General features: G+C 55.3%; 1 protein-coding gene across 5 annotated transcripts in view; it reads right to left on the bottom strand.

Moving 5' to 3' along the window:
- The window catches only part of CLCN1 (chloride voltage-gated channel 1), a 1,161,279-nt gene that overhangs the window by 502,279 nt on the left and 633,646 nt on the right, over nucleotides 1-25,354 (bottom strand). The window lies entirely within an intron of this gene.

The raw sequence follows: 25,354 nt of genomic DNA, 5'->3' as shown, positions 1-25,354 counted from the left end.
GAGCAAGCCGTCTGTGAGGCCTGTCCAACACAGCGCAATATCCTTGGTGCAACAACATCAACTGTTGCATGGCTAAACACTTATAAGGTCCCAAAGGCGAGACCTATTGGCTATGCCAATGCTTGTTCTTTTTGAGTGGTTTTGTAAGGGAGGTACCAGCCGGGCTGTGAAGTGTGTGCCTTATAAAGGGGATAACACAGGCCCCCTGTGCCGGGGCTGCGGGGGGGGGGGGGGGTCAGCCCCTTGCTCTTCTCCTCTGCTCCAGCCAGGATTCAGTTCCTGGCTCTCTAGTTACACTGACCTCTGCCAGAGGGTTCAATGAGTACCACCCTGCTCTGCCCACCGATTAATTCACCCTGCACTCATGTTACATTTAAGCTGAGTGTTATTTTATATGTACATACCTTAAGATGGAAGACCGAAAATGTTACAGAATATTTTATTATTTTACGCAGGTCTTGGCGCCGCCCACACGCTTACTTGCCCCGCCCCCTGGCACACCTTCACAGTTCCTTTACTTTTTGAATGCACTTTGACCACTGGGTACAATGCAGGGGTACACACTGGAGTAATGCTTCCCCCCCCCCATATTACAGACAGAAGGGGGGCCCTGGCTCCCTCCCAGGCCCCCGGCGTCAGCCTATGTTGGCAGTGGGCACAGATGTAGTTATACCGAGGCAGTGAGTGTACAGTAGGTGAGTGCACACTGCAGTAAGGCTGCACCTCGGTAGGAGGGATAGATGGCAGTGCAGGGGGGAGGGGCCCCAGGCTCCCTCCCAGGCCCCCGGCAGCTGCCCGATGTTGGCAGAGGGCACAGATGCAGGTCTGCCGAGGCAGTGAGTGTGCAGTTAGGTACAGTAGGTGAGTGCACACTGCAGTAAGGCTGCACCCCGGTAGGAGGGATAGATGGCAGTGCAGGGGGGAGGGGAGGGGCCCCAGGCTCCCTCCCAGCCGCCCGGCAGCTGCCCGATGTTGGCAGAGGGCACAGATGCAGGTCTGGCGAGGCAGTGAGTGTGCAGTTGGGTACAGTAGGTGAGTGCACACTGCAGTAAGGCTGCACCTCGGTAGGAGGCATAGATGGCAGTGCAGGGGGGGGGGGGCCCAGGCTCCCTCCCAGGCCCCCGGCAGCTGCCCGATGTTGGCAGAGGGCACAGATGCAGGTCTGCCGAGGCAGCGAGTGTGCAGTTAGGTACAGTAGGTGAGTGGACACTGCAGTAAGGCTGCACCCCGGTAGGAGGGATAGATGGCAGTGCAGGGGGGAGGGGCCCCAGGCTCCCTCCCAGCCGCCCGTCAGCTGCCCGATGTTGGCAGAGGGCACAGATGCAGGTCTGCCGAGGCAGTGAGTGTGCAGTTGGGTACAGTAGGTGAGTGCACAATGCAGTAAGGCTGCACCTCGGTAGGAGGGATAGATGGCAGTGCAGGGGGGAGGGGCCCCAGGCTCCCTCCCAGGCCCCCGGCAGCTGCCCGATGTTGGCAGAGGGCACAGATGCAGGTCTGCCGAGGCAGTGAGTGTGCAGTTGGGTACAGTAGGTGAGTGCACACTGCAGTAAGGCTGCACCCCGGTAGGAGGGATAGATGACAGTGCAGGGGGGAGGGGAGGGGCCCCAGGCTCCCTCCCAGACCCCCGGCAGCTGTTCGATGATGGCAGAGGGCACAACTGCAGGACTAGTGTACAGTGGTGTACAGTAGGTCAGTGCACACTGAGTGCACAATGTAAGAATGCACACTGAAGTAAGGCTGCCACTGGGGAAATGCAGGAAGGAAGGGCCCCTGGCTCACTCCCAGGCCCCCGGCAGCTGCCCATGTTGGCAGTGGGCACATCCGTGCCACCCCCCATGTGCCGTGTGTTTGTACAGAGCCGAGGCAGCTGCGGGGCCTCATTGGACGCCCCGCCCCCCCCCCCTTCACATCCGGCGTCAGCAGAACCGGATCCCCCGCAGGAGACGTAAATCACTCCCACGGGGTCTCCCCTTACGACGCAGGAGCCCCATGGCGTGTGAGTGTGAGGAGCCCGGGGTGAGGGGTGCAGGCATGGGCACGCACAGTGTCTGTCAGTGACCCTCAAGGGAAGCTTATACACCCCTGGGGGTCCTAATACTGAAACACACACAGCTCTGCCAGTGCACCTCATACTGCTGAGACCCACACGCAGCTCTGCCAATGCACCTCAAGGGAAGCTTATACACCCCTGGGGGTCCTAATACTGAAACACACACAGCTCTGCCAGTGCACCTCATACTGCTGAGACCCACACACAGCTCTGCCAATGCACCTCAAGGGAAGCTTATACACCCCTGGGGGTCCTAAGACTGAGGCCCACAGGCAGCTCTGCCAATGCACCTCATACTGCTGAAAACCACACCCAACTCTGCCAATGCACCTCATACTGCTGAGACCCACACACAGCTCTGCCAATGCACCTCATACTGCTGAGACCCACACACAGCTCTACCAATGCACCTCAAGGGAAGCTTATACACCCTGGGGGGGTGGGGGTCCTAGGACTAAGACCCACAGGCAACTCTGCCAGTGCACCTCATACTGCTGAGACCAACACACAGCTCCGCCAATGCACCTCACACTGCTGAGACCCACACACAGCTCTGCCAATGCACCTCATACTGCTGAGACCCACACACAGCTGCGCCAATGCACCTCACACTGCTGAGACCCACACACAGGTCTGCCAATGCACCTCATACTGCTGAGACCCACACACAGCTCCGCCAATGCACCTCACACTGCTGAGACCCACACACAGCTCCGCCAATGCACCTCACACTGCTGAGACCCACACACAGGTCTGCCAATGCACCTCATTCTGCTGAGACCCACACACAGCTCCCCCATGCACCTTACGCTACTGAGACCCACACACAGCTCTGCCAATGCACTTTGTGCTGCTGAGACCCACACACAGCTCTGCCAATGCACTTTGTGCTGCTGAGTCACACGCACAGCTCCGCCAATGCACCTCATGCTTCTGAGACCCACATACAGCTCCGCCAATGATCCTCATGCTGCTGAGACCCACACACAGCTCTGCAAATGCACCTCATGCTGCTGAGAGCCACACTCAGCTCTGCAAATGCACCTCATAATACTGAGACCCACACGCAGCTCTGCCAATGCACCTCACACTACTGAGATCCTCACACAGCTCCGCCAATGCACTTCACACTACTGAGACCCACACACAGCTCCGCCAATGCACCTCACACTGCTGAGACCCACACACAGCTCTGCAAATGCAAAATATACTGAGACCCACACACAGCTCCGCCAATGCACCTCACACTGCTGAGACCCACACGCAGCTCTGAAAATGCACCTCATACTGACGAGACCCACACACAGCTCTGCAAATGCACCTCACACTGCTGAGACACAAGCGAAGCTCCGCCAATGCACCTCATGCAGCTGAGACCCCCACGCAGCTCTGTCAATGCACCTCATACTGCTGAGATCCACACACAGCTGTGCCAATGCACCTCATACTGCTGAAACCCACACACAGCTCTGCCAATGCACCTCATACTGCTGAGACCCACACGCAGCTCTACCAATGCATCTCAAGGGAAGCTTATACACCCCAGGGGGGGTTATAAGACTAAGACCCACAGGCAACTCTGCCAATGCACCTCATGCAGCTGAGACCCCCACACAGCTCTGTCAATGCACCTCATACTGCTGAGACCCACACACAGCGACGCCAATGCACCTTATGCTACTGAGACCCACACACAGCTCCGCCAATGAACCTCATGCTGCTGAGACCCACACACAGCTCTGCAAATGCACCTCATGCTGCTGAGACCCACACGCAGCTCTGCCAATGCACCTCACACTACTGAGACCCACACACAGCTCCGCCAATACACCTCATACTGCTGAGACCCACACACAGCTCAGCCAATACACCTCACACTGCTGAGACCCACAAACAGCTCTGCAAATGCACCTCATACTACTGAGACCCACACACAGCTTCGCCAATGCACCTCACACTGGAGAGACGCACACACAGCTCTGCACATGCACCTCATACTACTAAGACCCACACACAGCTCCGCCAGTGAACCTCACACTGCTGAGACCCACATGCAGCTCTTCCAATGAACCTCACAATGCTGAGACCCACATGCAGCTCTGTCAAAACACCTCTGTGCGAAGTTGGCCTGATATATGATGTCCACTAGTTCTAGTGGGCACCCTGTATCAGTCCAAACAACCCCTTATGGTGAATGGTTAAAGACAACCTTTATTGAAAGCTATCTTAGTGGTAGCTATGGAGAGCAGCCTTCAGGCTAAGTCCTGAAGGAATGTAAAGCAGCTTGTTTTACCAGTCTAAAACCTCTTGAATGATCAAATGAAAGGACAACCACTCCAGGTATATATTAAAAATATATGTATTTAAGATAAAACACACCCCTCTAGTCTCTTTATAAGGTTAGAGTTCGAAGTACTTAAGTTACAAGTCAGTATTCTACATTAAAAGCACAAATACACGTTTGGGCCCTAGGGGCGTACCAAACCATATGCCAATAAAGTGGTATAAGAACCACGACTGAACTAGACACAAGGACTAGAGCCTGTAGAAGTGCTTGGACCACAAGGAACCACAAAAGGCAGTGACACAGGGGACCCACGGGGGACGCGTGCAGTGTGCGAACATAGCTGCGTATCGCCGTTAACTTCTATGGGGAAAGTCACGGTTGGAAATTAAGAGTTTAAAGACACTTAGAGGATGACTACAAGCAAACCCTTTTGGAATTAGAGGTGTCTAGGACTAACACCCACAGGAGCACTGGAGTACTCGAGTTACCTCACCCAGGGAAGCCGGGTGCATAGGTGTCTTTTGGTGTCGGATCGCGGCGCTGTTTTCAATGGAAGCTGGCAAGGAAGTGCTGCTGCCGTGAAGAGGAGAAGTGTCCGAAGCGATCCAAGCCTCGATCAAGGATGGAAGGAACCTGAAAGCAGAGGGGACAGAGTCTGGGTCACTTACCAGTGACCAAGGGCACGATAGTCCAATGCCCACAGATGTCGGTGCTTCAGGTGAGTTGAAAGTTGTCTTGACTCTTCAGCCACGAGGTCCAGGAGGCGTCGAAGATGAGCAGGAGCTAGATTCGAGCTTTCCCACAAAGTTTGTCAAGTGCTGCTGGCTCGGCGACCAGAATGGACCCAGCAAGCCTTGGCAACGGCAAGTCAAGTGGAAATAGAAGAAAGACGTCAGTGCAGACCAGCAAGGTCTGGGGTACTCACCCAGTGAAGGTAAGTCAGGGCACATCGAGAGCAACCAGGAAAGCCCAAGCAGAACAGGAGTTGCCTTCGTGGGGACGCACCAGCCAACGGGCTAGCGATCGCAAAGGAGCCTCGAGCACTCGCACTGGAAACTGGCCCACGGGTCACTCGTGGAGTGGAGGCCAAAGATCAATGGTGCAGTAGGTGCCCAAGGGTGGGACTATTTGGAGCCCAAAGCACAACTTCGAGGAGGACCAGGAAGATGATGTACCTGCAAAAGTTCACAGTGTCCAGGGGTCACGGTTCCACATCACCCACGATAGCCACGGGGCTCAGCTTTGCTGTTGACTCAGGGTAGCCTCGGCAAAGTCTGGAAATCCACCTCTGGTGATGCAAAGACTTAGGTGTCCGGTGGGAGCTTCAGAGTTGCAGACCGGACAGTTGCTTCTTTGGTGCCGATCTTCCCCCCCCACAGACGAATATCACACACGGATAAGGTTCAGTGTTCTTTATAGGCACTTATTTAAGGTACGGTGAAATGGTACAAGGAGGTCTGGACTCAGGGGTCCCCTCGATTAGAGTCTCGCAAGGTAGGGAAGGGGGTAGCGGGACAGTCTATTTACCAATCAGGTAGTTCGGTTGAGGTGGTGATGAGCTCACAATCCTCGAGCTTGGTGGTTAGGTGGTATGGGCCGCGGCAGCGCCAGCAGGTCCCGGTGTGGATGGTCGATACAACGGGCCGCGGCAGCGCCAGCAGGTCCCAGGAAGATGAAGGTTGCAGAAGGCCGCGGCAGCGCCAGCAGGTCCCGGTGAGGATGGTCGATACAACGGGCCGCGGCAGCGCCAGCAGGTCCCCGGAAGATGAAGGTTGCAGAAGGCCGCGGCAGCGCCAGCAGGCAGGACGATGGTTCGCAAGAGCGGGCTACGGCAGCGCCAGTAGACCGTCAGGGTTGAGTTCACTCGGTGTCTCTCGACTCCAGGATACAACTGCCTTCCTGCTCCGGAGCTGCCTCAGTTATAGGGCTGGTGCCCTTTGATGTCCGGACCCTCGCACTTGGAGGTCGGAGGGCCCGGGATGAAGGTGTCCAGACACCCAGCAGGGGGTGGAGCCAGTGCCTGGGGGAGCTGGGGGCGATCGGCACCTGGCGGGGGAGAGCCCTTGACACTTCGGTCTCCCATTGACCTGCCAAGTGGTCCGCTCACCTCCTGGGCGGATAGTGGTGCCGGGATGTCGGGGCCGGCCAGGCCCAGGGTTAGGGTCGAGGGGAGGCCATGCGGCCGCGTGGTGCAGGGCCCAAGATGGCGGCTTGACCCGGCCGGGAAAGCCGGTGGGGCTGGACCCCGTGATGAGTAGGGGTCCGAGGGCAGAGGGTCCGTCGGGAGACGGAGTACAGGTGCTTGTTGCGGGGATATGCCAGGTGGGCCGGAGTTCGGGCCCTGTCGAGCGGGGAGGGAGCGAGCCGTCTGTGAGGCCTGTCCAACATGCGTCCCCCCCAGCTGAAGGCGGGGAGAGTCACCCATCTCCTTGGGGACTCTCTTCGTCGAGGCGGAAAAAGCGGGACAGGCCATCCGCGTTGGCGTGGTCTTGGCCTGGTCGGTGCTCCACGGTGAAGTCCATTCCCTGCAGGGAGATGGACCAGCGCAAGAGTTTTGGGTTCTCCCCCCGCATCTGCATCAGCCATTGCAGGGGTCGATGGTCGGTTTGTACCCGGAAGTGGGTACCGAAGAGATAGGGTCGGAGCTTTTTGAGGGCCCACACTACTGCAAATGCCTCCCTCTCGATGGTGCTCCAACGCTGTTCTCGGGCCAGGAGACGTCGACTGATGAAGGCCACCGGCTGGTCATGACCTTCGGGGTTCAACTGAGAGAGGACGGCTCCGATGCCGTGGTCGGAGGCGTCGGTCTGTACCACAAATTCCCGACTGTAATCGGGGGCCTGGAGCACCGGGGCGGTGCACAGGGCGGCCTTCAGCTCCTCGAAGGCCGCTTGACAATCAGGAGTCCAATTGACCCGCTTTGGCTGGTTCTTGGATGTGAGACCCGTGAGGGGCCCCACGATGCTGCCGTAGTCCTTCACGAACCGCCGGTAGTAGCCGGTGAGCCCCAAGAAGGCTCGGACCTCGGTCTGGGTGACGGGGGGCTGCCAGGACTGGATGGCAGCAATCTTAAGTTGTAGTGGGGCCACCAGCCCGCTCCCCACTTGGTGCCCAAGGTAGGTCACAGACCCTTGGCCAATCTGGCACTTGCCGGCCTTAATGGTGAGGCCGGCCCGCTGGAGGGCTTGTAGGACCACTTGGAGGTGACGGAGGTGGTCGGACCAGTGGCGGCTGTATACAGCGATATCGTCCAGGTAGGCAGCGCTGAATTCTTCAAGCCCCGCCAAGACCTGGTTCACAAGGCGTTGGAACGTGGCGGGGGCATTCTTCATGCCAAAGGGCATGACCTTAAATTGATAGTGGCCATCGGGGGTAGAGAAGGCTGACCGTTCCTGAGCCCTGGGGGTGAGGCCGATCTGCCAGTAGCCCGCCGTTAGGTCGAAGATACTGAGGTAGCGGGCGGCCCCCAGCCGGTCGATCAGCTCGTCTGCTCGGGGGATAGGATGAGCGTCGGTCCGGGTGACAGCGTTCAAGCCCCGGTAGTCGACGCAGAATCTCAGTTCAGGAGCGGAGCCGGGGGCAGCGGCCTTGGGAACTAATACGACCGGACTGGCCCAGGGACTGTCCGAGGGCTCGATGACCCCGATCGTGAGCATCTTGGCCACTTCCTCCTGTATGCAGGCCCGTACCCGATCTGGTACGCGGTAGGCCCGGTGCCGGACAGGGGGACTGTCCCCGGTGTCTACATCGTGCAAACACCAGGGGGTGACCCCGGGGGTGAGGGAGAACAGGGCAGCGAACTGCAGCAGGAGGTTCCGGCAGTCCTGGCGTTGCTCCGAAGTGAGGGCGTCAGAGAGCCGGACCCCGTCCACGGAGCCGTCCTTCTCCTGAGTCTTCAGGAGATCCGGGAGGGGCTCGGAGTCTTCTTCCGTGCCACTGTCTGTAGCCATCAAGAGGCTTAGTTCGGAGCGCACAAAGTGCGGTTTGAGCCGGTTGGTGTGGAGGACCCGAAGGGGGTTCCGGGAGGACCCCATGTCGATGAGGTAAGTGACGGGGCTTTTGCGCTCGACCACTTTGAAGGGCCCCGTCCACTTATCTTGCAGGGCACACGGTTCGGTGGGGGACATCACCCATACTTGCTGCCCAGGCTCGAATTCAACGGAGGAGGCATTGTGATCATACCACCTCTTCATGTCCTCCTGGCTGGCCTCGAGGTTCGCCTTGGCCATCTCCCTGAAGCGCCGGGTCTGGTTTCGTAAGGCCAGGATGTATTTGAAGACGTCTGGAGGGGTCGTTAGGGGGGCCATCTCCCAACCTTCCTTGACTAGGCTGAGGGGCCCTCGCACAGGGTGTCCGTATAGGAGTTCAAAGGGGCTAAAACCGAGGGACTTCTGGGGAACTTCCCTGTAGGCGAAGAGGAGGCACGGGAGCAGTACATCCCACTGGCGACGGAGAGGTTCTTCCAATCCCCCAATCATCCCTTTGAGGGTGCGGTTAAAACGCTCCACTAGTCCGTTCCCTTGAGGGTGATAGGGGGTCGTGAATCTGTAGGTGACCCCGCATTGTTGCCAGAGGGACTTCATGTATTTTGATATGAAATTCGTGCCTCGGTCGCTGACGACTTCTCGGGGGAAGCCTACCCGGGAGAAGATCCCCATCAGGGCCCGGCCAACCACTGGAGCGGTCACGGTCCGTAGGGGCACCGCCTCGGGGTAGCGGGTGGCATGGTCCACTAGTACCAAGATGAACCGGTGTCCTTGTGCCGTGCGGGGGTCCAGAGGTCCCACAATGTCTATCCCCACCCTTTCGAACGGGGTGGTGACCACCGGGAAGGGTTGTAGAGGGGCCTTCAGCTTCCGGCCACTCTTCCCGCTGGCTTGGCATGTGGGGCACGATCGGCAGTGGTTCAGGACGTCATTCCTCATTTTCGGCCAGTAAAAGTGGGTCACCAGTCGACTGTACGTTTTATCCTGGCCCAGGTGTCCAGCCAGGGGGACATCGTGGGCTAGGTTGAGCAGAAAGTCTCGGAAGCGGAGCGGTACCACCAGAACTCGACCGGCCCCCAGCTCGGCGATTCTTTGCTCGCTGTAGAGCAGGTCGTTATCCCAGTAGACCCAGTGGGTTCCGGTGGCGTCCCCGGCGTTTTGGGTGCTGGCTTGTTGGCGGAGTCCCTCGAGGGAGGGACAGGTCTTTTGCTCCTGGCGGAACTGTTCTTGGGTGGGCCCCCCCTCTTGCCGCCACTGAGCCAGATCCGGAAGGTCCTGGGGTTGCGCGTCTTCTTCGGTAGTCTGGTCCGGGAGGTCGGACTCGCCGTTGTCCTCTACGGGGGCAACCGGGGGCGGAGGTGCTGGCCATTCGGTTTCTTCTGAACGGGGGGCGGCACAGCCGGCCAAGGATCGGGTGGTTATGCAGGCCCAGTCCGGAAGGCCCAGCATCCCCAAGTGCTCTCTTCTCTCGACGGTGGCCCACGGGGAACTCTCGAGGTCATTCCCCAGGAGGCAGTCCACGGGGGCATCGTCCCGGACCGTCACTTTCAGTAGGCCGGAGACCCCTCCCCATTCAAACGGGACGCAGGCCATCTTACACATGCTCTCAGAGTTATCTGCCGAGCGGACGGGGCAGAGAATGTTCGGCAGGATCTGCTCGGGCTTCACCAGGTGACAGCGGACGGCCGTCACGCTGGCGCCGGTGTCACGCAAGGCCTCGGCTCTCTGTCCATTTATGGTCACCCACTGACCGTATTTTCTGGTGTTGGCGGGTAGGGGAGCCCGCGGAACCATGTCTCTTCCCCCTAAGCATGCCAGGACCATGGCGGCCGGTTCCCACCCTTGCTGGTCCGGCTCACACTCCTCGGGTCCCTCCGACGACTGCTCTTCCCCCAGGGCAGCGGCAGCTACTTGGCGGGGCTTGGGTGTTTGGTTCAGCGGGCAGTTCGGATCGTTGGCGTAGTGGCCTACTCGCTGGCACCGGTGGCACGTGACGTTGGCTCGGTACCCAGGCCGCAACGGGGGGTTGCCCCGGCCGGCCGGAGGCGGGGTGCTGGCCACGGGTGTTGCTGGTAAGGCGTCTCTCCCTCGCCCCTGGCCCCCTCCTCCTCCCCGAGGACGGTGCTGGCCTTGGTTGCTTCTGTTCTGGTCGTGTGGCCCTTTCCGGCCCACCCGGGTGCTTTCCCACCGGTCAGCTTCGGCGGCGAGCTGCCGGGGGTCAGTCAGCTTACTGTCGAGTAGGTGCTGCCTGAGCTCGACGAAACAGTTGTTTGACAGGTGTTCCCATACCATAAGGTTGAAGAGTTGTTCGTAGGTGGTGACCTGACTTCCCTTGATCCAACCCTCGAAGGCCCGGCTGAAATAGTTCACGTATTCCACCCAAGTTGTACCCGGGATCCGGGTGCAATCTCTGAACCTCTGGCGGTACATCTCGGGCGTGAGGCCGTAGCGGGTGAGGAGGGCAGCCTTCATGTGGTCGTAGGACGACATTTGGTGATCGGGGAGCTGCAGCAGGGCATCGCGACCCTCGTTGATAAATCTCCCCCAAAGTCCGGCTCCCCAATCACTCCGGTCGATCCGGTGGGAGGTCATTGCGATCTCATAGGCTTTAAACCACTGTTGTATGTCGTCTTCTCGGACATACTCGCGGACCACATCCTTGGGGATGTGAACTTTTTTCTCGATTGGTCCCGGGGTGTGTGGTCGCTCAGGCACCCCCAGTTCCTTATTCTGTTTGCGCAGTTCTATTTCCGCCAGTTGGCGCTCGTGCTCGAGCGTTATTTTTTTCTCTTCCAGCTCTCTCTGTCTCTGCTTTTCTTCTCGTCCCTCTCGAAGCCGCATATGCTCGAGGTTGAGTTTCTGTTCAGCTAACTTGAGCTCCCCATCCATCTTGAGTCGTGCCATCTCTAATTCATGTAGTCTGACTCTGTCTCTTTCTCGTATCTCCTCCTGTGAGAGGCCCGTTCCCCGCTCCTCGGGAGTCGTGGCGTTCCTCTCTGGTGTGATGCTGTTTTGGTCTGGTGTGACGCTGCTTGGGTCGGAGGGTCTTGCGACCCCAGTTTCTGTCCAAGACTCAAGAGCGCGCTTTAGATCATCCTTGGTACTCAGGCCGGTGGTAGCAATGCCAAGTTCTATGCAAAATTGTCTCAGTTCGCGGTGGTTGTATTCTTCTAATTTCTCCATTTGGAACTTCTCGGTGGAGCTGCTATCTTTGGTCGACATCGTGCTTTGTCGTGGGGCGAGCTACTCTCTGTACGATTACGCGTTGATTCGGATCGCGCCGCTGGCCACCAATGTTAGAAAGGTAGACGGACCGGGAGGGTCGGCCGGGGTCAGGAGGAGAGGTCTCCGGGGAGAGCCGTCTCCAGCGATCGTACAGACAAGTAACTTCCCCCCCCACAGACGAATATCACACACGGATAAGGTTCAGTGTTCTTTATAGGCACTTATTTAAGGTACGGTGAAATGGTACAAGGAGGTCTGGACTCAGGGGTCCCCTCGATTAGAGTCTCGCAAGGTAGGGAAGGGGGTAGCGGGACAGTCTATTTACCAATCAGGTAGTTCGGTTGAGGTGGTGATGAGCTCACAATCCTCGAGCTTGGTGGTTAGGTGGTATGGGCCGCGGCAGCGCCAGCAGGTCCCGGTGTGGATGGTCGATACAACGGGCCGCGGCAGCGCCAGCAGGTCCCAGGAAGATGAAGGTTGCAGAAGGCCGCGGCAGCGCCAGCAGGTCCCGGTGAGGATGGTCGATACAACGGGCCGCGGCAGCGCCAGCAGGTCCCAGGAAGATGAAGGTTGCAGAAGGCCGCGGCAGCGCCAGCAGGTCCCGGTGAGGATGGTCGATACAACGGGCCGCGGCAGCGCCAGCAGGTCCCCGGAAGATGAAGGTTGCAGAAGGCCGCGGCAGCGCCAGCAGGCAGGACGATGGTTCGCAAGAGCGGGCTACGGCAGCGCCAGTAGACCGTCAGGGTTGAGTTCACTCGGTGTCTCTCGACTCCAGGATACAACTGCCTTCCTGCTCCGGAGCTGCCTCAGTTATAGGGCTGGTGCCCTTTGATGTCCGGACCCTCGCACTTGGAGGTCGGAGGGCCCGGGATGAAGGTGTCCAGACACCCAGCAGGGGGTGGAGCCAGTGCCTGGGGGAGCTGGGGGCGATCGGCACCTGGCGGGGGAGAGCCCTTGACACTTCGGTCTCCCATTGACCTGCCAAGTGGTCCGCTCACCTCCTGGGCGGATAGTGGTGCCGGGATGTCGGGGCCGGCCAGGCCCGGGGTTAGGGTCGAGGGGAGGCCATGCGGCCGCGTGGTGCAGGGCCCAAGATGGCGGCTTGACCCGGCCGGGAAAGCCGGTGGGGCTGGACCCCGTGATGAGTAGGGGTCCGAGGGCAGAGGGTCCGTCGGGAGACGGAGTACAGGTGCTTGTTGCGGGGATATGCCAGGTGGGCCGGAGTTCGGGCCCTGTCGAGCGGGGAGGGAGCGAGCCGTCTGTGAGGCCTGTCCAACAGGGAGTCACTCCTTGACCCCAAGGGAGATTTCTTCAGTCTTCTAGTCAGGATAGAACATTGAAGGTCCAGGATATATGGTGGAGAGTTTCGTCCAGGGTAATCTAAAGTCTCAAGGACTGGGTTCCTATACTTTTACTAAGATAGGAGGTTGGACATAATCTGGGGACCCACCTATGGGGGGGTTTGAAAAGAGGGGTGGTTACACCCATTTCCTTTGTCCAGTTTCGCGCCATAGCAGGGGCAGGTAGCCCCTGCAACCAGTTTGAACTGGACTATGCACAGGGACACCAAGTGTGCCCCCAGTGCAGGACTTCAAAGCACCAGAGAGTGCTCCCGCCCAGCCCCAAAACACATCTACCTGTCTGGGGAGGTGGTTACACCTCCCTGGGACAGGAAACCTTTTGTCCAGGCCTCCCCTGCCGGAGTTTCAGGCAGCAGCAGGAGGCCAGACCCGTGTCTGTGACAGTGGCATCCATTTTGTGATGTCAGGGCACTAGAAAGTCTTTACCGGTTAGACCAGTGTGTACATGTCTCTCCCTCTAGAAGGGGGGTAGTATTCCAAAGTGTTTGAAACCAAACACAACAGGTTTCCGTGCAGCCATCCCAAAGTTAGCATTTACCGCAAGGTTATAATGCACTTAAGAGTATATGGTCAGGCTGCACCACAAACAGCAACAGAGGAGATACTCCAGATGCTGCAGAGGGTCTCTGCTCATGCAGGGGCACCCTCTCACATAAAAACCAAGCACTCTGCCTTCAGGATGTTTAAGGCCCGCCATAGGAGTGACTTATAGGTTGTATATGTGTGTGCAATGGTAATTATATAGGAAGCCTATACCACAGTAAGGGGTGCATGCACCACCTTACCCAGGCTGCAGTAGCAGACCTGTGGTGTCATTTTGGAGTGCTTCCCAGGGGTGGCATAATACATGCTCCAGCCCCTGGTAGGCCTCTGAGGTACCAATGCTCTGGGTATACAGGATACCATATACTAGGGACTTATAAGGCACTCCAGAATCCAATTAAAGATGTACCTAATGTACATGGAAACCATTTTAGAGAGGAAGCAGCTAGGCTGGGGTACTGATTAGCAGGGCCACAGCCAGACTAAGTTCGAAAAACAGTGAAACACCAGCAAAAAGTGGGGGTACCCATGTGAAGCAGATCCTACTCTCCTACACAACCCCCCTCACACGCAGGGACATTAAACTACCCTTGACCAGGTGAATCTTCACGTTCTAAGTGGAAATACCTAGAGAGTCCATCTTCATTGGCATGGTTACTCCCAGGTCTACGTTCCACTGTAAAGTCCATCCCCTGTGGGGAAATGGACCACCTATGCAGTTTGGGGTTTTCACCCTTTGTTTGTTTTAGCCATAAGAGGGGCTTATGGTCTGTCTGAACAAGGAAGTGAGTACCAAACAAGTATGGCCTCAACTTCTTCAGAGCCCAAACCACAGCAAAGGCCTCCCTCTCAATGGCTGACCAACGTTTCTCTCTAGGGGTCAGCCTTCTGCTTATGAAAGCTACTGGCTGATCCTGACCTTCATCATTCAATTGTGACAGTAAAGCCCCTACCCCCAATTCAGATGCATCTGTTTGGACAATGAACTTCTTGGTGTAATCAGGACTCTGTAGTATGGGAGCAGTGCACATGGCCTGCTTCAGGTCATCAAATGACTTTTGACAGCTAGCTGTCTACTGAACATTTTTGGGCATTTTCTTAGAAGTTAAGTCATTCAGGGGTGTCACTATTGATCCATACCCTTTGACAAATCTCCTATATTACCCAGTCAGGCCTAAGAAGGGTCTCACCTGAGTCTGGGTGGTTGGAGCAACCCAGTCCATGATGGTGTGGATTTTGCTCTGCAGTGGTTGAACCTGGCCTCCACCTACAAGGTGGCCCAGGTACACAACCTGACTCTGCCCTATCTGGCACTTGGTGGCCTTGATAGTGAGTCCTGCCTTTTGCAGGGCCTCCAAAACATTCCTTAGGTGGACCAGGGGATCCTCCCAGGTGGAGCTAAAGACAGCAATATCATCTAGATATGCTGCACTAAAGGCTTCCAGACCTGTGAGAACTGTATTCACCAACCTTTGGAAAGTGGCAGGTGCATTCTTCAAACGAAAGGGCATCACCACAAATTGGTAATGCCCACTGGGGGTAGAAAATGCTGTCTTTGGCTTTGCACCATCAGCTAGTCTGATCTGCCAGTAGCCAGCTGTCAAGTCAAACGTGCTAAGGTACTTGGCTGAGGCTAAAGTATCTATAAGCTCATCTGCCCTTGGTATTGGATGGGCATCAGTCCTAGTGACTGCATTGAGACCCCTGTAGCCCACACAAAACCTCATCTCTCTCTTGCCATCTGTGGTGTGAGGTTTTGGCACAAGGACCACTGGACTAGACCAAGGGCTATCTGAGGGGTCAATAACTCCCAAATCCAACATATTCTGGACTTCTGTCCCGATACAGTCCCTGACATGGTCAGGTTGCCTATAAATCTTATTTTTAATAGGCAGACCGTCCCCAGTGTCCACTTAATGAGTGCACCAGGTAGTGTGACTTGGAGTCAGTGAAAACATGTGTCTGAACTGATTGAGCACCTGTCTGCAACCAGTTTGCTGCTGGGCAGTGAGGCTGCCTGCCAAGGCCGCGCGATTAGATGACCCATCATCAGGGTTCTGTGAGAGGAGGTCAGGGAGTGGGTCACTCTCTTCCTCCTGTCCCTCATCAGTAGCCATGAGCAAGCCCATGTCAGCCCTGTCTACATATGGATTCAGCCTGTTGACATGGAGCACCCTGTGGGGACTCCTGGGAGTTTCTAGGTCTACTAAGTAAGTAACCTCTCCCTTCTGTTCAACAATAGTGTGGGGTCCACTCCACTTGTCTAGAAGGGCTGCTGGGGCCACAGGCTCCAACACCCACACGTTCTGTCCTGGGTGGTAAACTGTCACTACAGCCTTTTGGTCATGCCAGGCTTTTCGCAGTTCCTCGCCAGCCTCGAGGTTTTTAGTTGCCTCTTTCATGTACCCAGCCATCCTGGAGTGGAGACCAAGTACATTGTCCACTATGTCTTGCTTTGGGGGCTTGAGAGGTAACTCCCATCCTTCCTTCATCAAACACAATGGACCCCTGACAGGGTGACCAAACAAAAGTTCAAAGGGGCTGTAGCCAACCCCCTTTTGTGGCACCTCCTGTATGCAAACAAAAGGCAGGGCAAGAGAATGTCCCATTTTCACCTGAACTTTTCTGGGAGCCCTTTAATCATGCCCTTTAAGGTTTTGTTGAACCTTTCAACCAAACCATTGCAGAGGGGGGGGCTGGATGTTGGAATAGTATAATTTACAATTCCAACTCCAGTCTGTGCAGACACTAGGGAAGGTGTTGGATTTTAAATCCAACACCTTCCCCCCCTCCGCAAGTCTTTATTCCGACTTGCGGAGTAATGGTATGCGGAATCACAACGCGGTCGTTGTAACGACCGCGTTGTTATTCACTGCGGGGAAAAAGTTTAGTGGCAAACATTGTTTACCTTTCAAAGGGCACCCCCACCACAGGTAATGGTATCAGGGGGGCCTTTGTAGTGCCACCTGCTTTGCCACTGGCTTGGCAGGTTACACAGGAGCTACAACATTCCTTTGTGTCTTCAGACAGGTGTGGCCAGTGAAAGTGAGGAACAATTCTGTCCCAAGTCTTGTTCTGGCCTAGGTGTCCTGCTAGGGGAATATCATTGGCTAGGGTCAATAGGAAGCCCCTGAACTTCAGAGGTATAACCAACCTCCTGGATGCACCAGGCTTGGGGTCTCTACTCTCTGAGTATAGGAGTCCATCATCCCAATAAACTTTATGGGTGCCACTAGCATTCCCAGCAGCCTCACCAGCAGCTTGCTGTCTGAGGGTTTCAAGAGAGGGGCAGGTTTTCTGCTCCTGGCTCAGATCAGACCTGGAAGGGCCCCCTGTCCCCAAGAACCCAACCTGGTCAGGTTTAAGCTCCTCTGGGACAGTTTCTTCTTCAGGCTCAAGATCATCTCCCTGAGGAGACTGATCAGCATTCTGAGTCAGGTGGGAAGGCTCTGCCTTAACCCTACCGCTCCTCCTCTTGTGAGGCACCTGGTCCATTATTCCAGAATCCAGGGCCTGTCTAGTTTTAGACATTTTTGCCTGTGCCCTGGTCACAGCAAAGACATGTGCAGGGATCCCTAGCATTTCTGCATGTGTCCTGAGCTCCACTTCAGCCCAAGCTGAAGTCTCTAGATCATTGCCAAGCAAGCACTGTACTGGTAGGTCTGCACTTACCACAACCTTCTTAAGGCCAGTTACCCCTCCCCAGGAGAAGTTAACAACTGTCAGAGAATGGTCTGTTCTGACATTGCTAGCACTGGTCACTTGGTACATTTCACCAAGTATAATCTGCCCAGGATCCACAAGATCTTTTGTCACCATTGTGACACTTGTTCCTGAGTCCCTGAATGCCCAAGCTTCTACTCCGTTAATTAAAGGCTGCTGTCTGTAATTGCCCAAGTTACTGGGACTCACAAAGGGGGACATATCCATGCCCCATCACTGACAAGCACAGCCTGAGTTGGTACTCTGACTAGGCCAGAGTCCATCTCAGAATCCAAGGTCAACCCTACTACACCCTTATTCTGTGTATTTCCACCATTTCCATTTCCGCCCAGCCCCAATACACCTCTGCCTGTCTGGGGAGTTGGTTACACCTCCCTTCGACAGGAAACCTATTGTCCAGGCCTCCTCTGCCGGAGTTTCGGTCAACAGCAGGAGGCCAGACCTGTGTCTGTGGCAGAGGCATCCATTTTGTGATGCCAGGGCTCAGGAAAATCCTTCCGGGTTTGACCAGTGTGAACATGTCTTTCCCTCTAGAAGGGTGGAATGCTACCCCCGCCGCCAGAACTGGCGGGGGGGGGGGGGTATTATTCCAACGCATTTGACACCAAACACGACATGTTTTGATGCAGCCTTATGGTGGGGCCGGATGGCACCCTGAGAGAAGAGTTGGGGGGCATACCGACGCAAAATCAGTTTTCCCCATTGTGCCTTGTCCAAGAAACTCAATCGGAAATGGAAGGCACTGCTGACCCACTGGCTGGTGACTCGTGAGCCACGTATTGCAAGTATGGGGACTGCCAATTGGGGGATGGTGGTTGGAGGGGCCGCTCCAGAAGGCTGTAAGTAAGGACCTCATCGCCACTGTAACCTGTTTCTAAAAGTGAAGCGACTGTCGGGGGATCCTCGGTTTAGGAGACTATATTGAGTAGCTGTTTGGGGGGGGGGCGCGTCTCCGCCACACTGCAGTCTAGGTCTCCCGGCTGTGGAGTGCTGTGTCAGCTCGGCTAGGCCTCAGGTTGGGCGGGGCTGTGCAGCATCGGGCAGTCGGGTTGTACAACAAGGACTGGGGTTCTTATTTTTGTAGATTGTCACTGTTGTTTACATTGTTGCGGGGGGGGTTTAGGGGAGGGTGGTGGCTATGGGGCGGAGTCCCGAGTTCTCGGACCTAGGTTGGGTTGTGCGAATGAGGTTCTACTGCCGGTGGGTGGGGGGGATGGTTCACAGTGTTGGGTTTTATGGTCTTTTTGAGGGGAATGTTCAATGCCGGGTCGCCAGGAGTCATGAGAATTTTTGGAGGGGACAGAGAGGTACCCATCCCTATACATTGGGGTTTTTCCCACTTCTGCATCAGGTAATGTGGTCAACCGGAGCTCTTTATGTATGGCAGACGAGCAACAGGTCTATAAACTTATAACGTGGAATATCAGGGGGCTCAACAACAGGGTCAAGCGGATTCGCATAGCAATGTACCTGAGGCGGTATAAAATAAGTGGGGCCTTTCTACAAGAGACGCACCTCTGGGGGGATTGCCTGAAGTATGTCCAACGGCGGTGGAGGGGCCAGTTTTTCACGACCTCCTACTCGGGGTTTGCCAGGGGGGCACTAATTTGGGTGGCGCCTGGAGTCCCCTTTAAGGTTTTAAAGAATAGTCCTGACGCCGATGGGAGATACGTGGTGGTGGAGGGGACATTGGATGGGAGACATATCTGTTTAGTGAATGTTTATGCTCCAAACACCGACGATGGGGATTTTTTGGCTAAGGTAAACTAGACCTGGCACCTGATATGGAACTCATCATAGCAGGAGACTTTAACTGTGCATTGGATGGGGAATGGGATAGACACCCCCCGAGGGTAGATGCTAAACCTAAGACACGGGAATCCATATGCCGGATGATTGATAATTATCACTTACTAGACATATGGCGGCACCGTAACCCCGATAGTCGGGTCTATTCCTGTTACACTCCGGCTGCTAACACGCATAGTAGGTTGGATTATTGTTTTATTCAAGAAACAGCGGCTGGTCGGATTCTCGAGACACAGTACCTGGCCCGATATCTGTCCGATCACTCCCCCCTGCTGGTGGCCTATACATTGGGCCGTCCGCGTTCCAAAATACTGTTATGGCGATTGAATACTGAGGCCTTGACGGACCCGGTGTACAAGGCGGTGATCACGACGGGGTTGGAAGACTATTTCACGACAAATTGGAATACGGCAGGCTCAAGGGCGTCCGAATGGGATGCGATGAAAGTTGTGCTGAGGGGGATATGCCTGTCCACGGAGGTGGGGGTGAGGAGAGTGTTAGAACGGGATCTGAAGCAGCAAGAGCAACGTTTACGGACCCTAGAGGTAGAACTGCCCACAGACCCTGAGGGGCCGGCCAAATGGACGGAGCAGCGACAAAGGATAGGGGATCTACGGGAGTCACTGGGCAAGTATAATAGGACCACGAGTAGGCGTCGCTGGTACACTGAGGGGGATAAAGCCGGATGCCTCTTGGTGCGCCTGATAAGGGTGCAGTCCCAACCTCTGCCGATACTGGCCCTTAAAGATGGTCCGGACCCAATGGTCTATACCCAGCATGAGATTAACGCAGTATTTGCCTCCCACCTCCAAAAAATATATTCCGAGCCCAAACGTAGGGATGCCCCACAGGCTTTGGAAACCTACCTTGCTGAGATGGATTTACCCGGCCTTGACCCAGACAGTCAGGAATCCCTGGGGGCACCCTTCAGAGGGGAGGAGGTGAGAGCCGCGATCGCCCATTTAAAGACAGCTAAATCCCCCGGAATGGATGGCATGGCAGCGGAGCTATACAAAGAGCTGGGGGGAGTCCTGGTCCCCAGGCTCCTGGACATAGTTTTGGAGGCCGGTGAGACTGGCGTATTGCCTGCCTCCATGCGTGAGGCCCTGATTGTGATGATCTTCAAGCCGGGGAAGGACCCCTTACTCCCCGCCTCTTACAGGCCAATCTCAATGCTTAATGTAGACCTGAAGATCATTAGTCAAGTATTGGCCAACAGATTATTACCGTATCTTAGGCGCTTGGTACATGATGACCAGACCGTTTTTATTCCGGGAAGGAACGCACTGCGGAATATCCGCCGCCTTGCCCATGTCATGCAATCACTAGAGGGCAAGGCCGAACGAAATACCCTGGTATTCCTGGATATCGAACAGGCATTCGACTCGCTCAGGTGGGACTATCTTTGGCAGGTGCTCCAAAAAATGGGGATTGGTGAGGGGTTTGTGAATTGGGTCCGACTTCTTTATGCTCAGTCGGTGGCAAGGTTCCGTATGGGACGCTATGTCTCGGACACGATATCACTGGCCAGGGGGACGCGACAGGGATGTCCGCTCTCCCCCTTGCTGTTCGCCCTGGCAATGGAGCCATTAGCGTGCCACCTCCGTAGGATCCTCCAGGGGCAGGGTATCCAAATTGGGGCCATGGAACATATTGGTTCACTGTACGCAGATGATGCACTGGTATATCTACGGGAGCCAGAGCGCTCGCTCCCGGTGCTGATGGCAACTCTGGGTCAATTTGCTGAGGCCTCGGAACTCTATGTCAATAACACTAAATCACAATTATACCCGGTTGGGGCGGAGGCGGTGAGGAGCGGGGTTCCCTTCCCAGAGTTGGGACTTCCATGGGTGTCGGATGCACTACGCTATCTCGGGATCTGGATCAGTAGGGACAGAGAAGTTTTTTACCAACACAATATGGGGAGGGTTCTTAGAGGTCTCCGAGGCAGCATTGCCTTCTGGAACACACTCGGGCTCTCGCTGATGGGGAAGATTGCCTTGAATAAAATGGTGGTGCTGCCACGATGTCTCTTCACAATGCAGGGCTCCTTCTTTGAACTCCTGCATCAGGTCTTCAGGGATCTTGATGCGATGCTTATACAATTACTGTGGAATGGAAAACGGTGCCGGGTAAGCCTAGAATTCATGAAACGTACTTGGGGTAGGGGCGGTTTAGAAATCCTGGACCTTGAACTTTATTATTTTGCGTCCCAACTACAGCACGCGGTGGCCTGGCTCGATACAGACCCTTCATGGGAACGATCGCTCCTGGCAAACACATATGGGGATCAACAGCTGGGTGCGCTTCTCTGGCATGCAAAACGGCAACAGGACCAATGCCCCCCACAGGGCAGGTTGTTGGCTGCCATTTGGGCCAGAGTGGTTCGACGACTTATACGGGTGCGACCGTTTGCCCCAGAGGCGGACTTCTGGCTGATGCCGACCTTCGCGCACATAGACCGGGTCATGACTACTGATAAATGGAAGGCGGGAGGGTGTCTTATGTTGTCAGACCTCTACCCCGCCCAAAGGTTCATAACATATCAGGATGCAGTGGAATGTTTTGAGTTGGGACCGGGGCAATTCCTACAATATGCCAAAATAGCAGCAACAGCATGACATCTATAGCCTACATTCCCGGAAGCCCCGGAACACACGAATACTCTGGTTAAAATGATAGCTATGAAACTTGTTTCACACCTGTATAGGGCGTTACGGGCAGACAAACAACATGCACCTCTCAAAATGGAAGATAGATGGCAGGAAGTGAGACCGCAGGATATCACACCACGGGAGTGGGGGAAAATACATGAGGGTGTACGTAAGGTAGTGGTGTCCAATAGATTTAAACAGATACAATACAATATGGTCCACATGACATACCTCTCACCCAAGCGCCTACACGCTATTGATAGCTTGAGGGATCCAAGGTGCCCCAGATGCCACCATGCACAGGCAGATTTCCCACATATGGTTTGGTCGTGTCCGATGATTCAGACATACTGGACAGCCATCCTGGAGGACCTGTATGGAATAACAGGGTGGAGAGTTGCCCTGGAGCTGCGTACTTGTATCCTGGGACTGATTCCCCGGGACCCTAAACGTAAAATCAGCAGGAAGTTCTTGGTGTTAGGACTTGTGATTGCTCGGCGGCGAATAGCAATCCACTGGCTGCAACAGACTGGGCCGCTGGTTGAGAAGTGGAAGACGGACCTGCAGGAATGGGCATTAGCGGAGGAGGGGCATATACGCAGCACTAGGAAGGATGCCAAACTCCCGGAAGTATTGCAGGCATGGGGCTGATGATCCAGGAGATAGGGAGGAGCTCCCCGACTTCGACACAGATAGTGGTGTCAGATGTTAGTCAGGTGGGGATTGACTCCCCCAGGCGGGGGGAGAGACGGGAGGATACCCCTGGTTGAGATGTAGGTAGATAGACCTCTAGGTGGGTGGACCCGGCGAGAGGGCGGTGGTGGGGAGGGTAGGAGGGGGAATGTTCAGTTGAAAGTTTGAACGATTGGTATTGCTACTGTTCATGCATATTGCCGGCATTGCTACTGTTCATGCATATTGCCGGCATTGCTACTGTTCATGCATATTGCCGGTTTGGTACGCACTTCGAAGGTAACCATAATTGGACTAACAGTTGCTGGACAGAGACAGTGAGGATTCTTACGCAGAATGGTTTGTAAAATAGAACTGTTTTACTATGTGTCGTGAACCTCAAAACTGCAATAAAGAAATTAAAAAAAAAAAAAATGTTTTGATGCAGCCATTCCAAAGTTAGCATTTACTGCGAGGTTATAATGCACTTAAGAGTATATGGTCAGGCTGTACCACAAACAGCATCAGAGGAGGTACTCCGGACGCTGCAGAGGGGCTCTGCTCATGCAGGGGCACCCTCTCACATAAAAACCAAGCACTCTGCCTTCAGGATTGTCAAGGCCTGCCATAGGAGTGACTTATAGGTTTTATATGTGTGTGCAATGGTAGTGATATAGGTAGCCTATACCACAGTAAGGGGTGCATGCACCACCTTACCCAGGCTGCAGTAGCAGACCTGTGGTGTCATTTTGGAGTGATTCCGAGGGGTGGCATAATACATGCTTCAGCCCCTGGCAGGCCTGTGAGGTACCTATGGCCTGGGTACATAGGATACCATATACTAGAGACTTATAAGGCACTCCAGAATCCACTTAGAGATGTACCTAATATACATGGAAACCATCTTAGAGAGGAAGCAGCTAGGCCGTGGCCCTGATTAGCAGGGCCACAGCCAGACTAAGGTCGAAAAACAGTGAAACACCAGCAATAAGTGGGAGTACCCATGTGAAGCAGATCCTACCCTCCTAGGACCTCATACTGCTGAGACCCACATGCAGCTCCGCCAATGCACCTCACACTGCTGAGACCCACACACAGCTCCGCCAATGCACCTCAACTGCTGAGACCCACACACAGCTCTGCCAATGCACCTCATACTGTTGAGACCCACGCGCAACTCTGCCAATGCACTTCATACTGCTGAGACCCACACACAGCTCAGTCAATGCACCTGATACTGCTGAGACCCACACACAGCTCTGCCACTGCACCTCATACTGCTGTGACCCACACACAGCTCTGCCAATGACCCTCACACTGCTGAGACCCACACACAGATCTGTCAATGCACCTCATGCTATTGAGACCCACACCCAGCCGTGTCAATGCACCTCACACTGCTGGGACCAACACACAGCTCTGCCAAAGCTCTTCACCATGCTGAGACCCACACACAGCTCTGCCAATACACTTCATACTACTGTGACCCACAAACAGCTCTGCCAATGCAGCTCATACTACTGAGACCCACACACAGCTCTGCAAATACACCTCATACTGCTGAGACCCACACACAGCTCTGCCAAAGCACTTCATATTACTGAGACCCACACGCAGCTCTGCCAATGCACCTCATACTGCTGAGATCCACACACAGCTCGGGCAATGACCTCATACTACTGTGACCCACACGCAGCTCTGTCAATGCACCTCATGCTGCTGAGACCAACACGTAGTTCTGGCAAGGCATTTCATGCTGCTGAGACCCACACACAGCTCTGTCAATGCACCTCATATTACTGAGACCTACACGCAGCTCTGCCAATGCATCTCACACTGCTGAGACCCACACGCAGCTCTATCAATGCCCCTCACACTGCTGAGACCCTCACACAGCTCTGCCAATACACCTAACTCTACTATGATCCACTCACAGCTCCGCCAATGCACCTCACAGTGCTGACACCAACAAACAGCTCTGCAAATGCACTTCACACTACTGACACCCACACACAGCTCCGCCAATACACCTCATACTGCTGAGACCCACATGCAGCTCTGCCAATGCACCTCACACTACTGAGACCCACACACAGCTCCACCAATGCACCTCATACTGCTGAGACCCACACATAGCTCTGCAAATGTACCTCACACTGCTGAGACCCAAGCACAGCTCCGCCAATGCACCTCATACAGCTGAGACCCCCACGCAGCTCTGCCAATGCACCTCATAATGCTGAGACCCACACACAGCAATGCCAGTGCACCTCATACTGCTGAGACCCACATGCAGCTCTGCCAATGCACCTCAAGGGAAGCTTATACACCCTTGGGGGGTCCTAAGACTGAGACCCACAGGCAGCTCTGCCAGTGCACCTCATACCGCTGAGACCCACACACAGCTCTGCCAATGCAATTCATAATGCTGAGACCCACACACAGCTCTGCTAATGCACCTCATACTGCTGAGACCCACACAAAGCTCTGTCAATGCACCTCATATTACTGAGACCTACACGCAGCCCTGCCAATGCACCTCACACTGCTGAGACCCACATGCAGCTCTGCCAATGCACCTCGCACTGCTGAGACCCACACACAGCTCTGCCAATGCTTCTCATACTGCTGAGACCCACACGCAGCTCTATCAATGCCCCTCACACTGCTGAGACCCAAACACAGCTCTGCCAATTCACTTCATTCTGCTGAGACCCACACGCAGCTCTGTCAATGCACCTCATACTACTGAGTCCCAAACACAGCTCTGCCAATGCACTTCATACTGCTGAGACCCACACGCAGCTCTGTCAATGCACCTCACACTGCTGAGACTCACACACAGCTCTGCCAATGCACCTCATACTGCTGAGACCAACGTGCAGCTCTGCCAATGCACTTCATACTGCTGAGACCCACACGCAGCTCTGTCAATGCACGTCACACTGTTGAGACCCACACACAGCTCTGCCAATGCACCTCATACTACTGTGACCCACACACAGCTCTGCCAATACACCTCATACTGCTGAGACCCACACACA

The sequence above is a fragment of the Triturus cristatus genome, chromosome 7, assembly GCF_964204655.1.
Source record: "Triturus cristatus chromosome 7, aTriCri1.1, whole genome shotgun sequence".
Lineage (NCBI taxonomy): Eukaryota > Metazoa > Chordata > Amphibia > Caudata > Salamandridae > Triturus > Triturus cristatus.
This window is presented reverse-complemented; position numbering and strand designations above follow the sequence as displayed.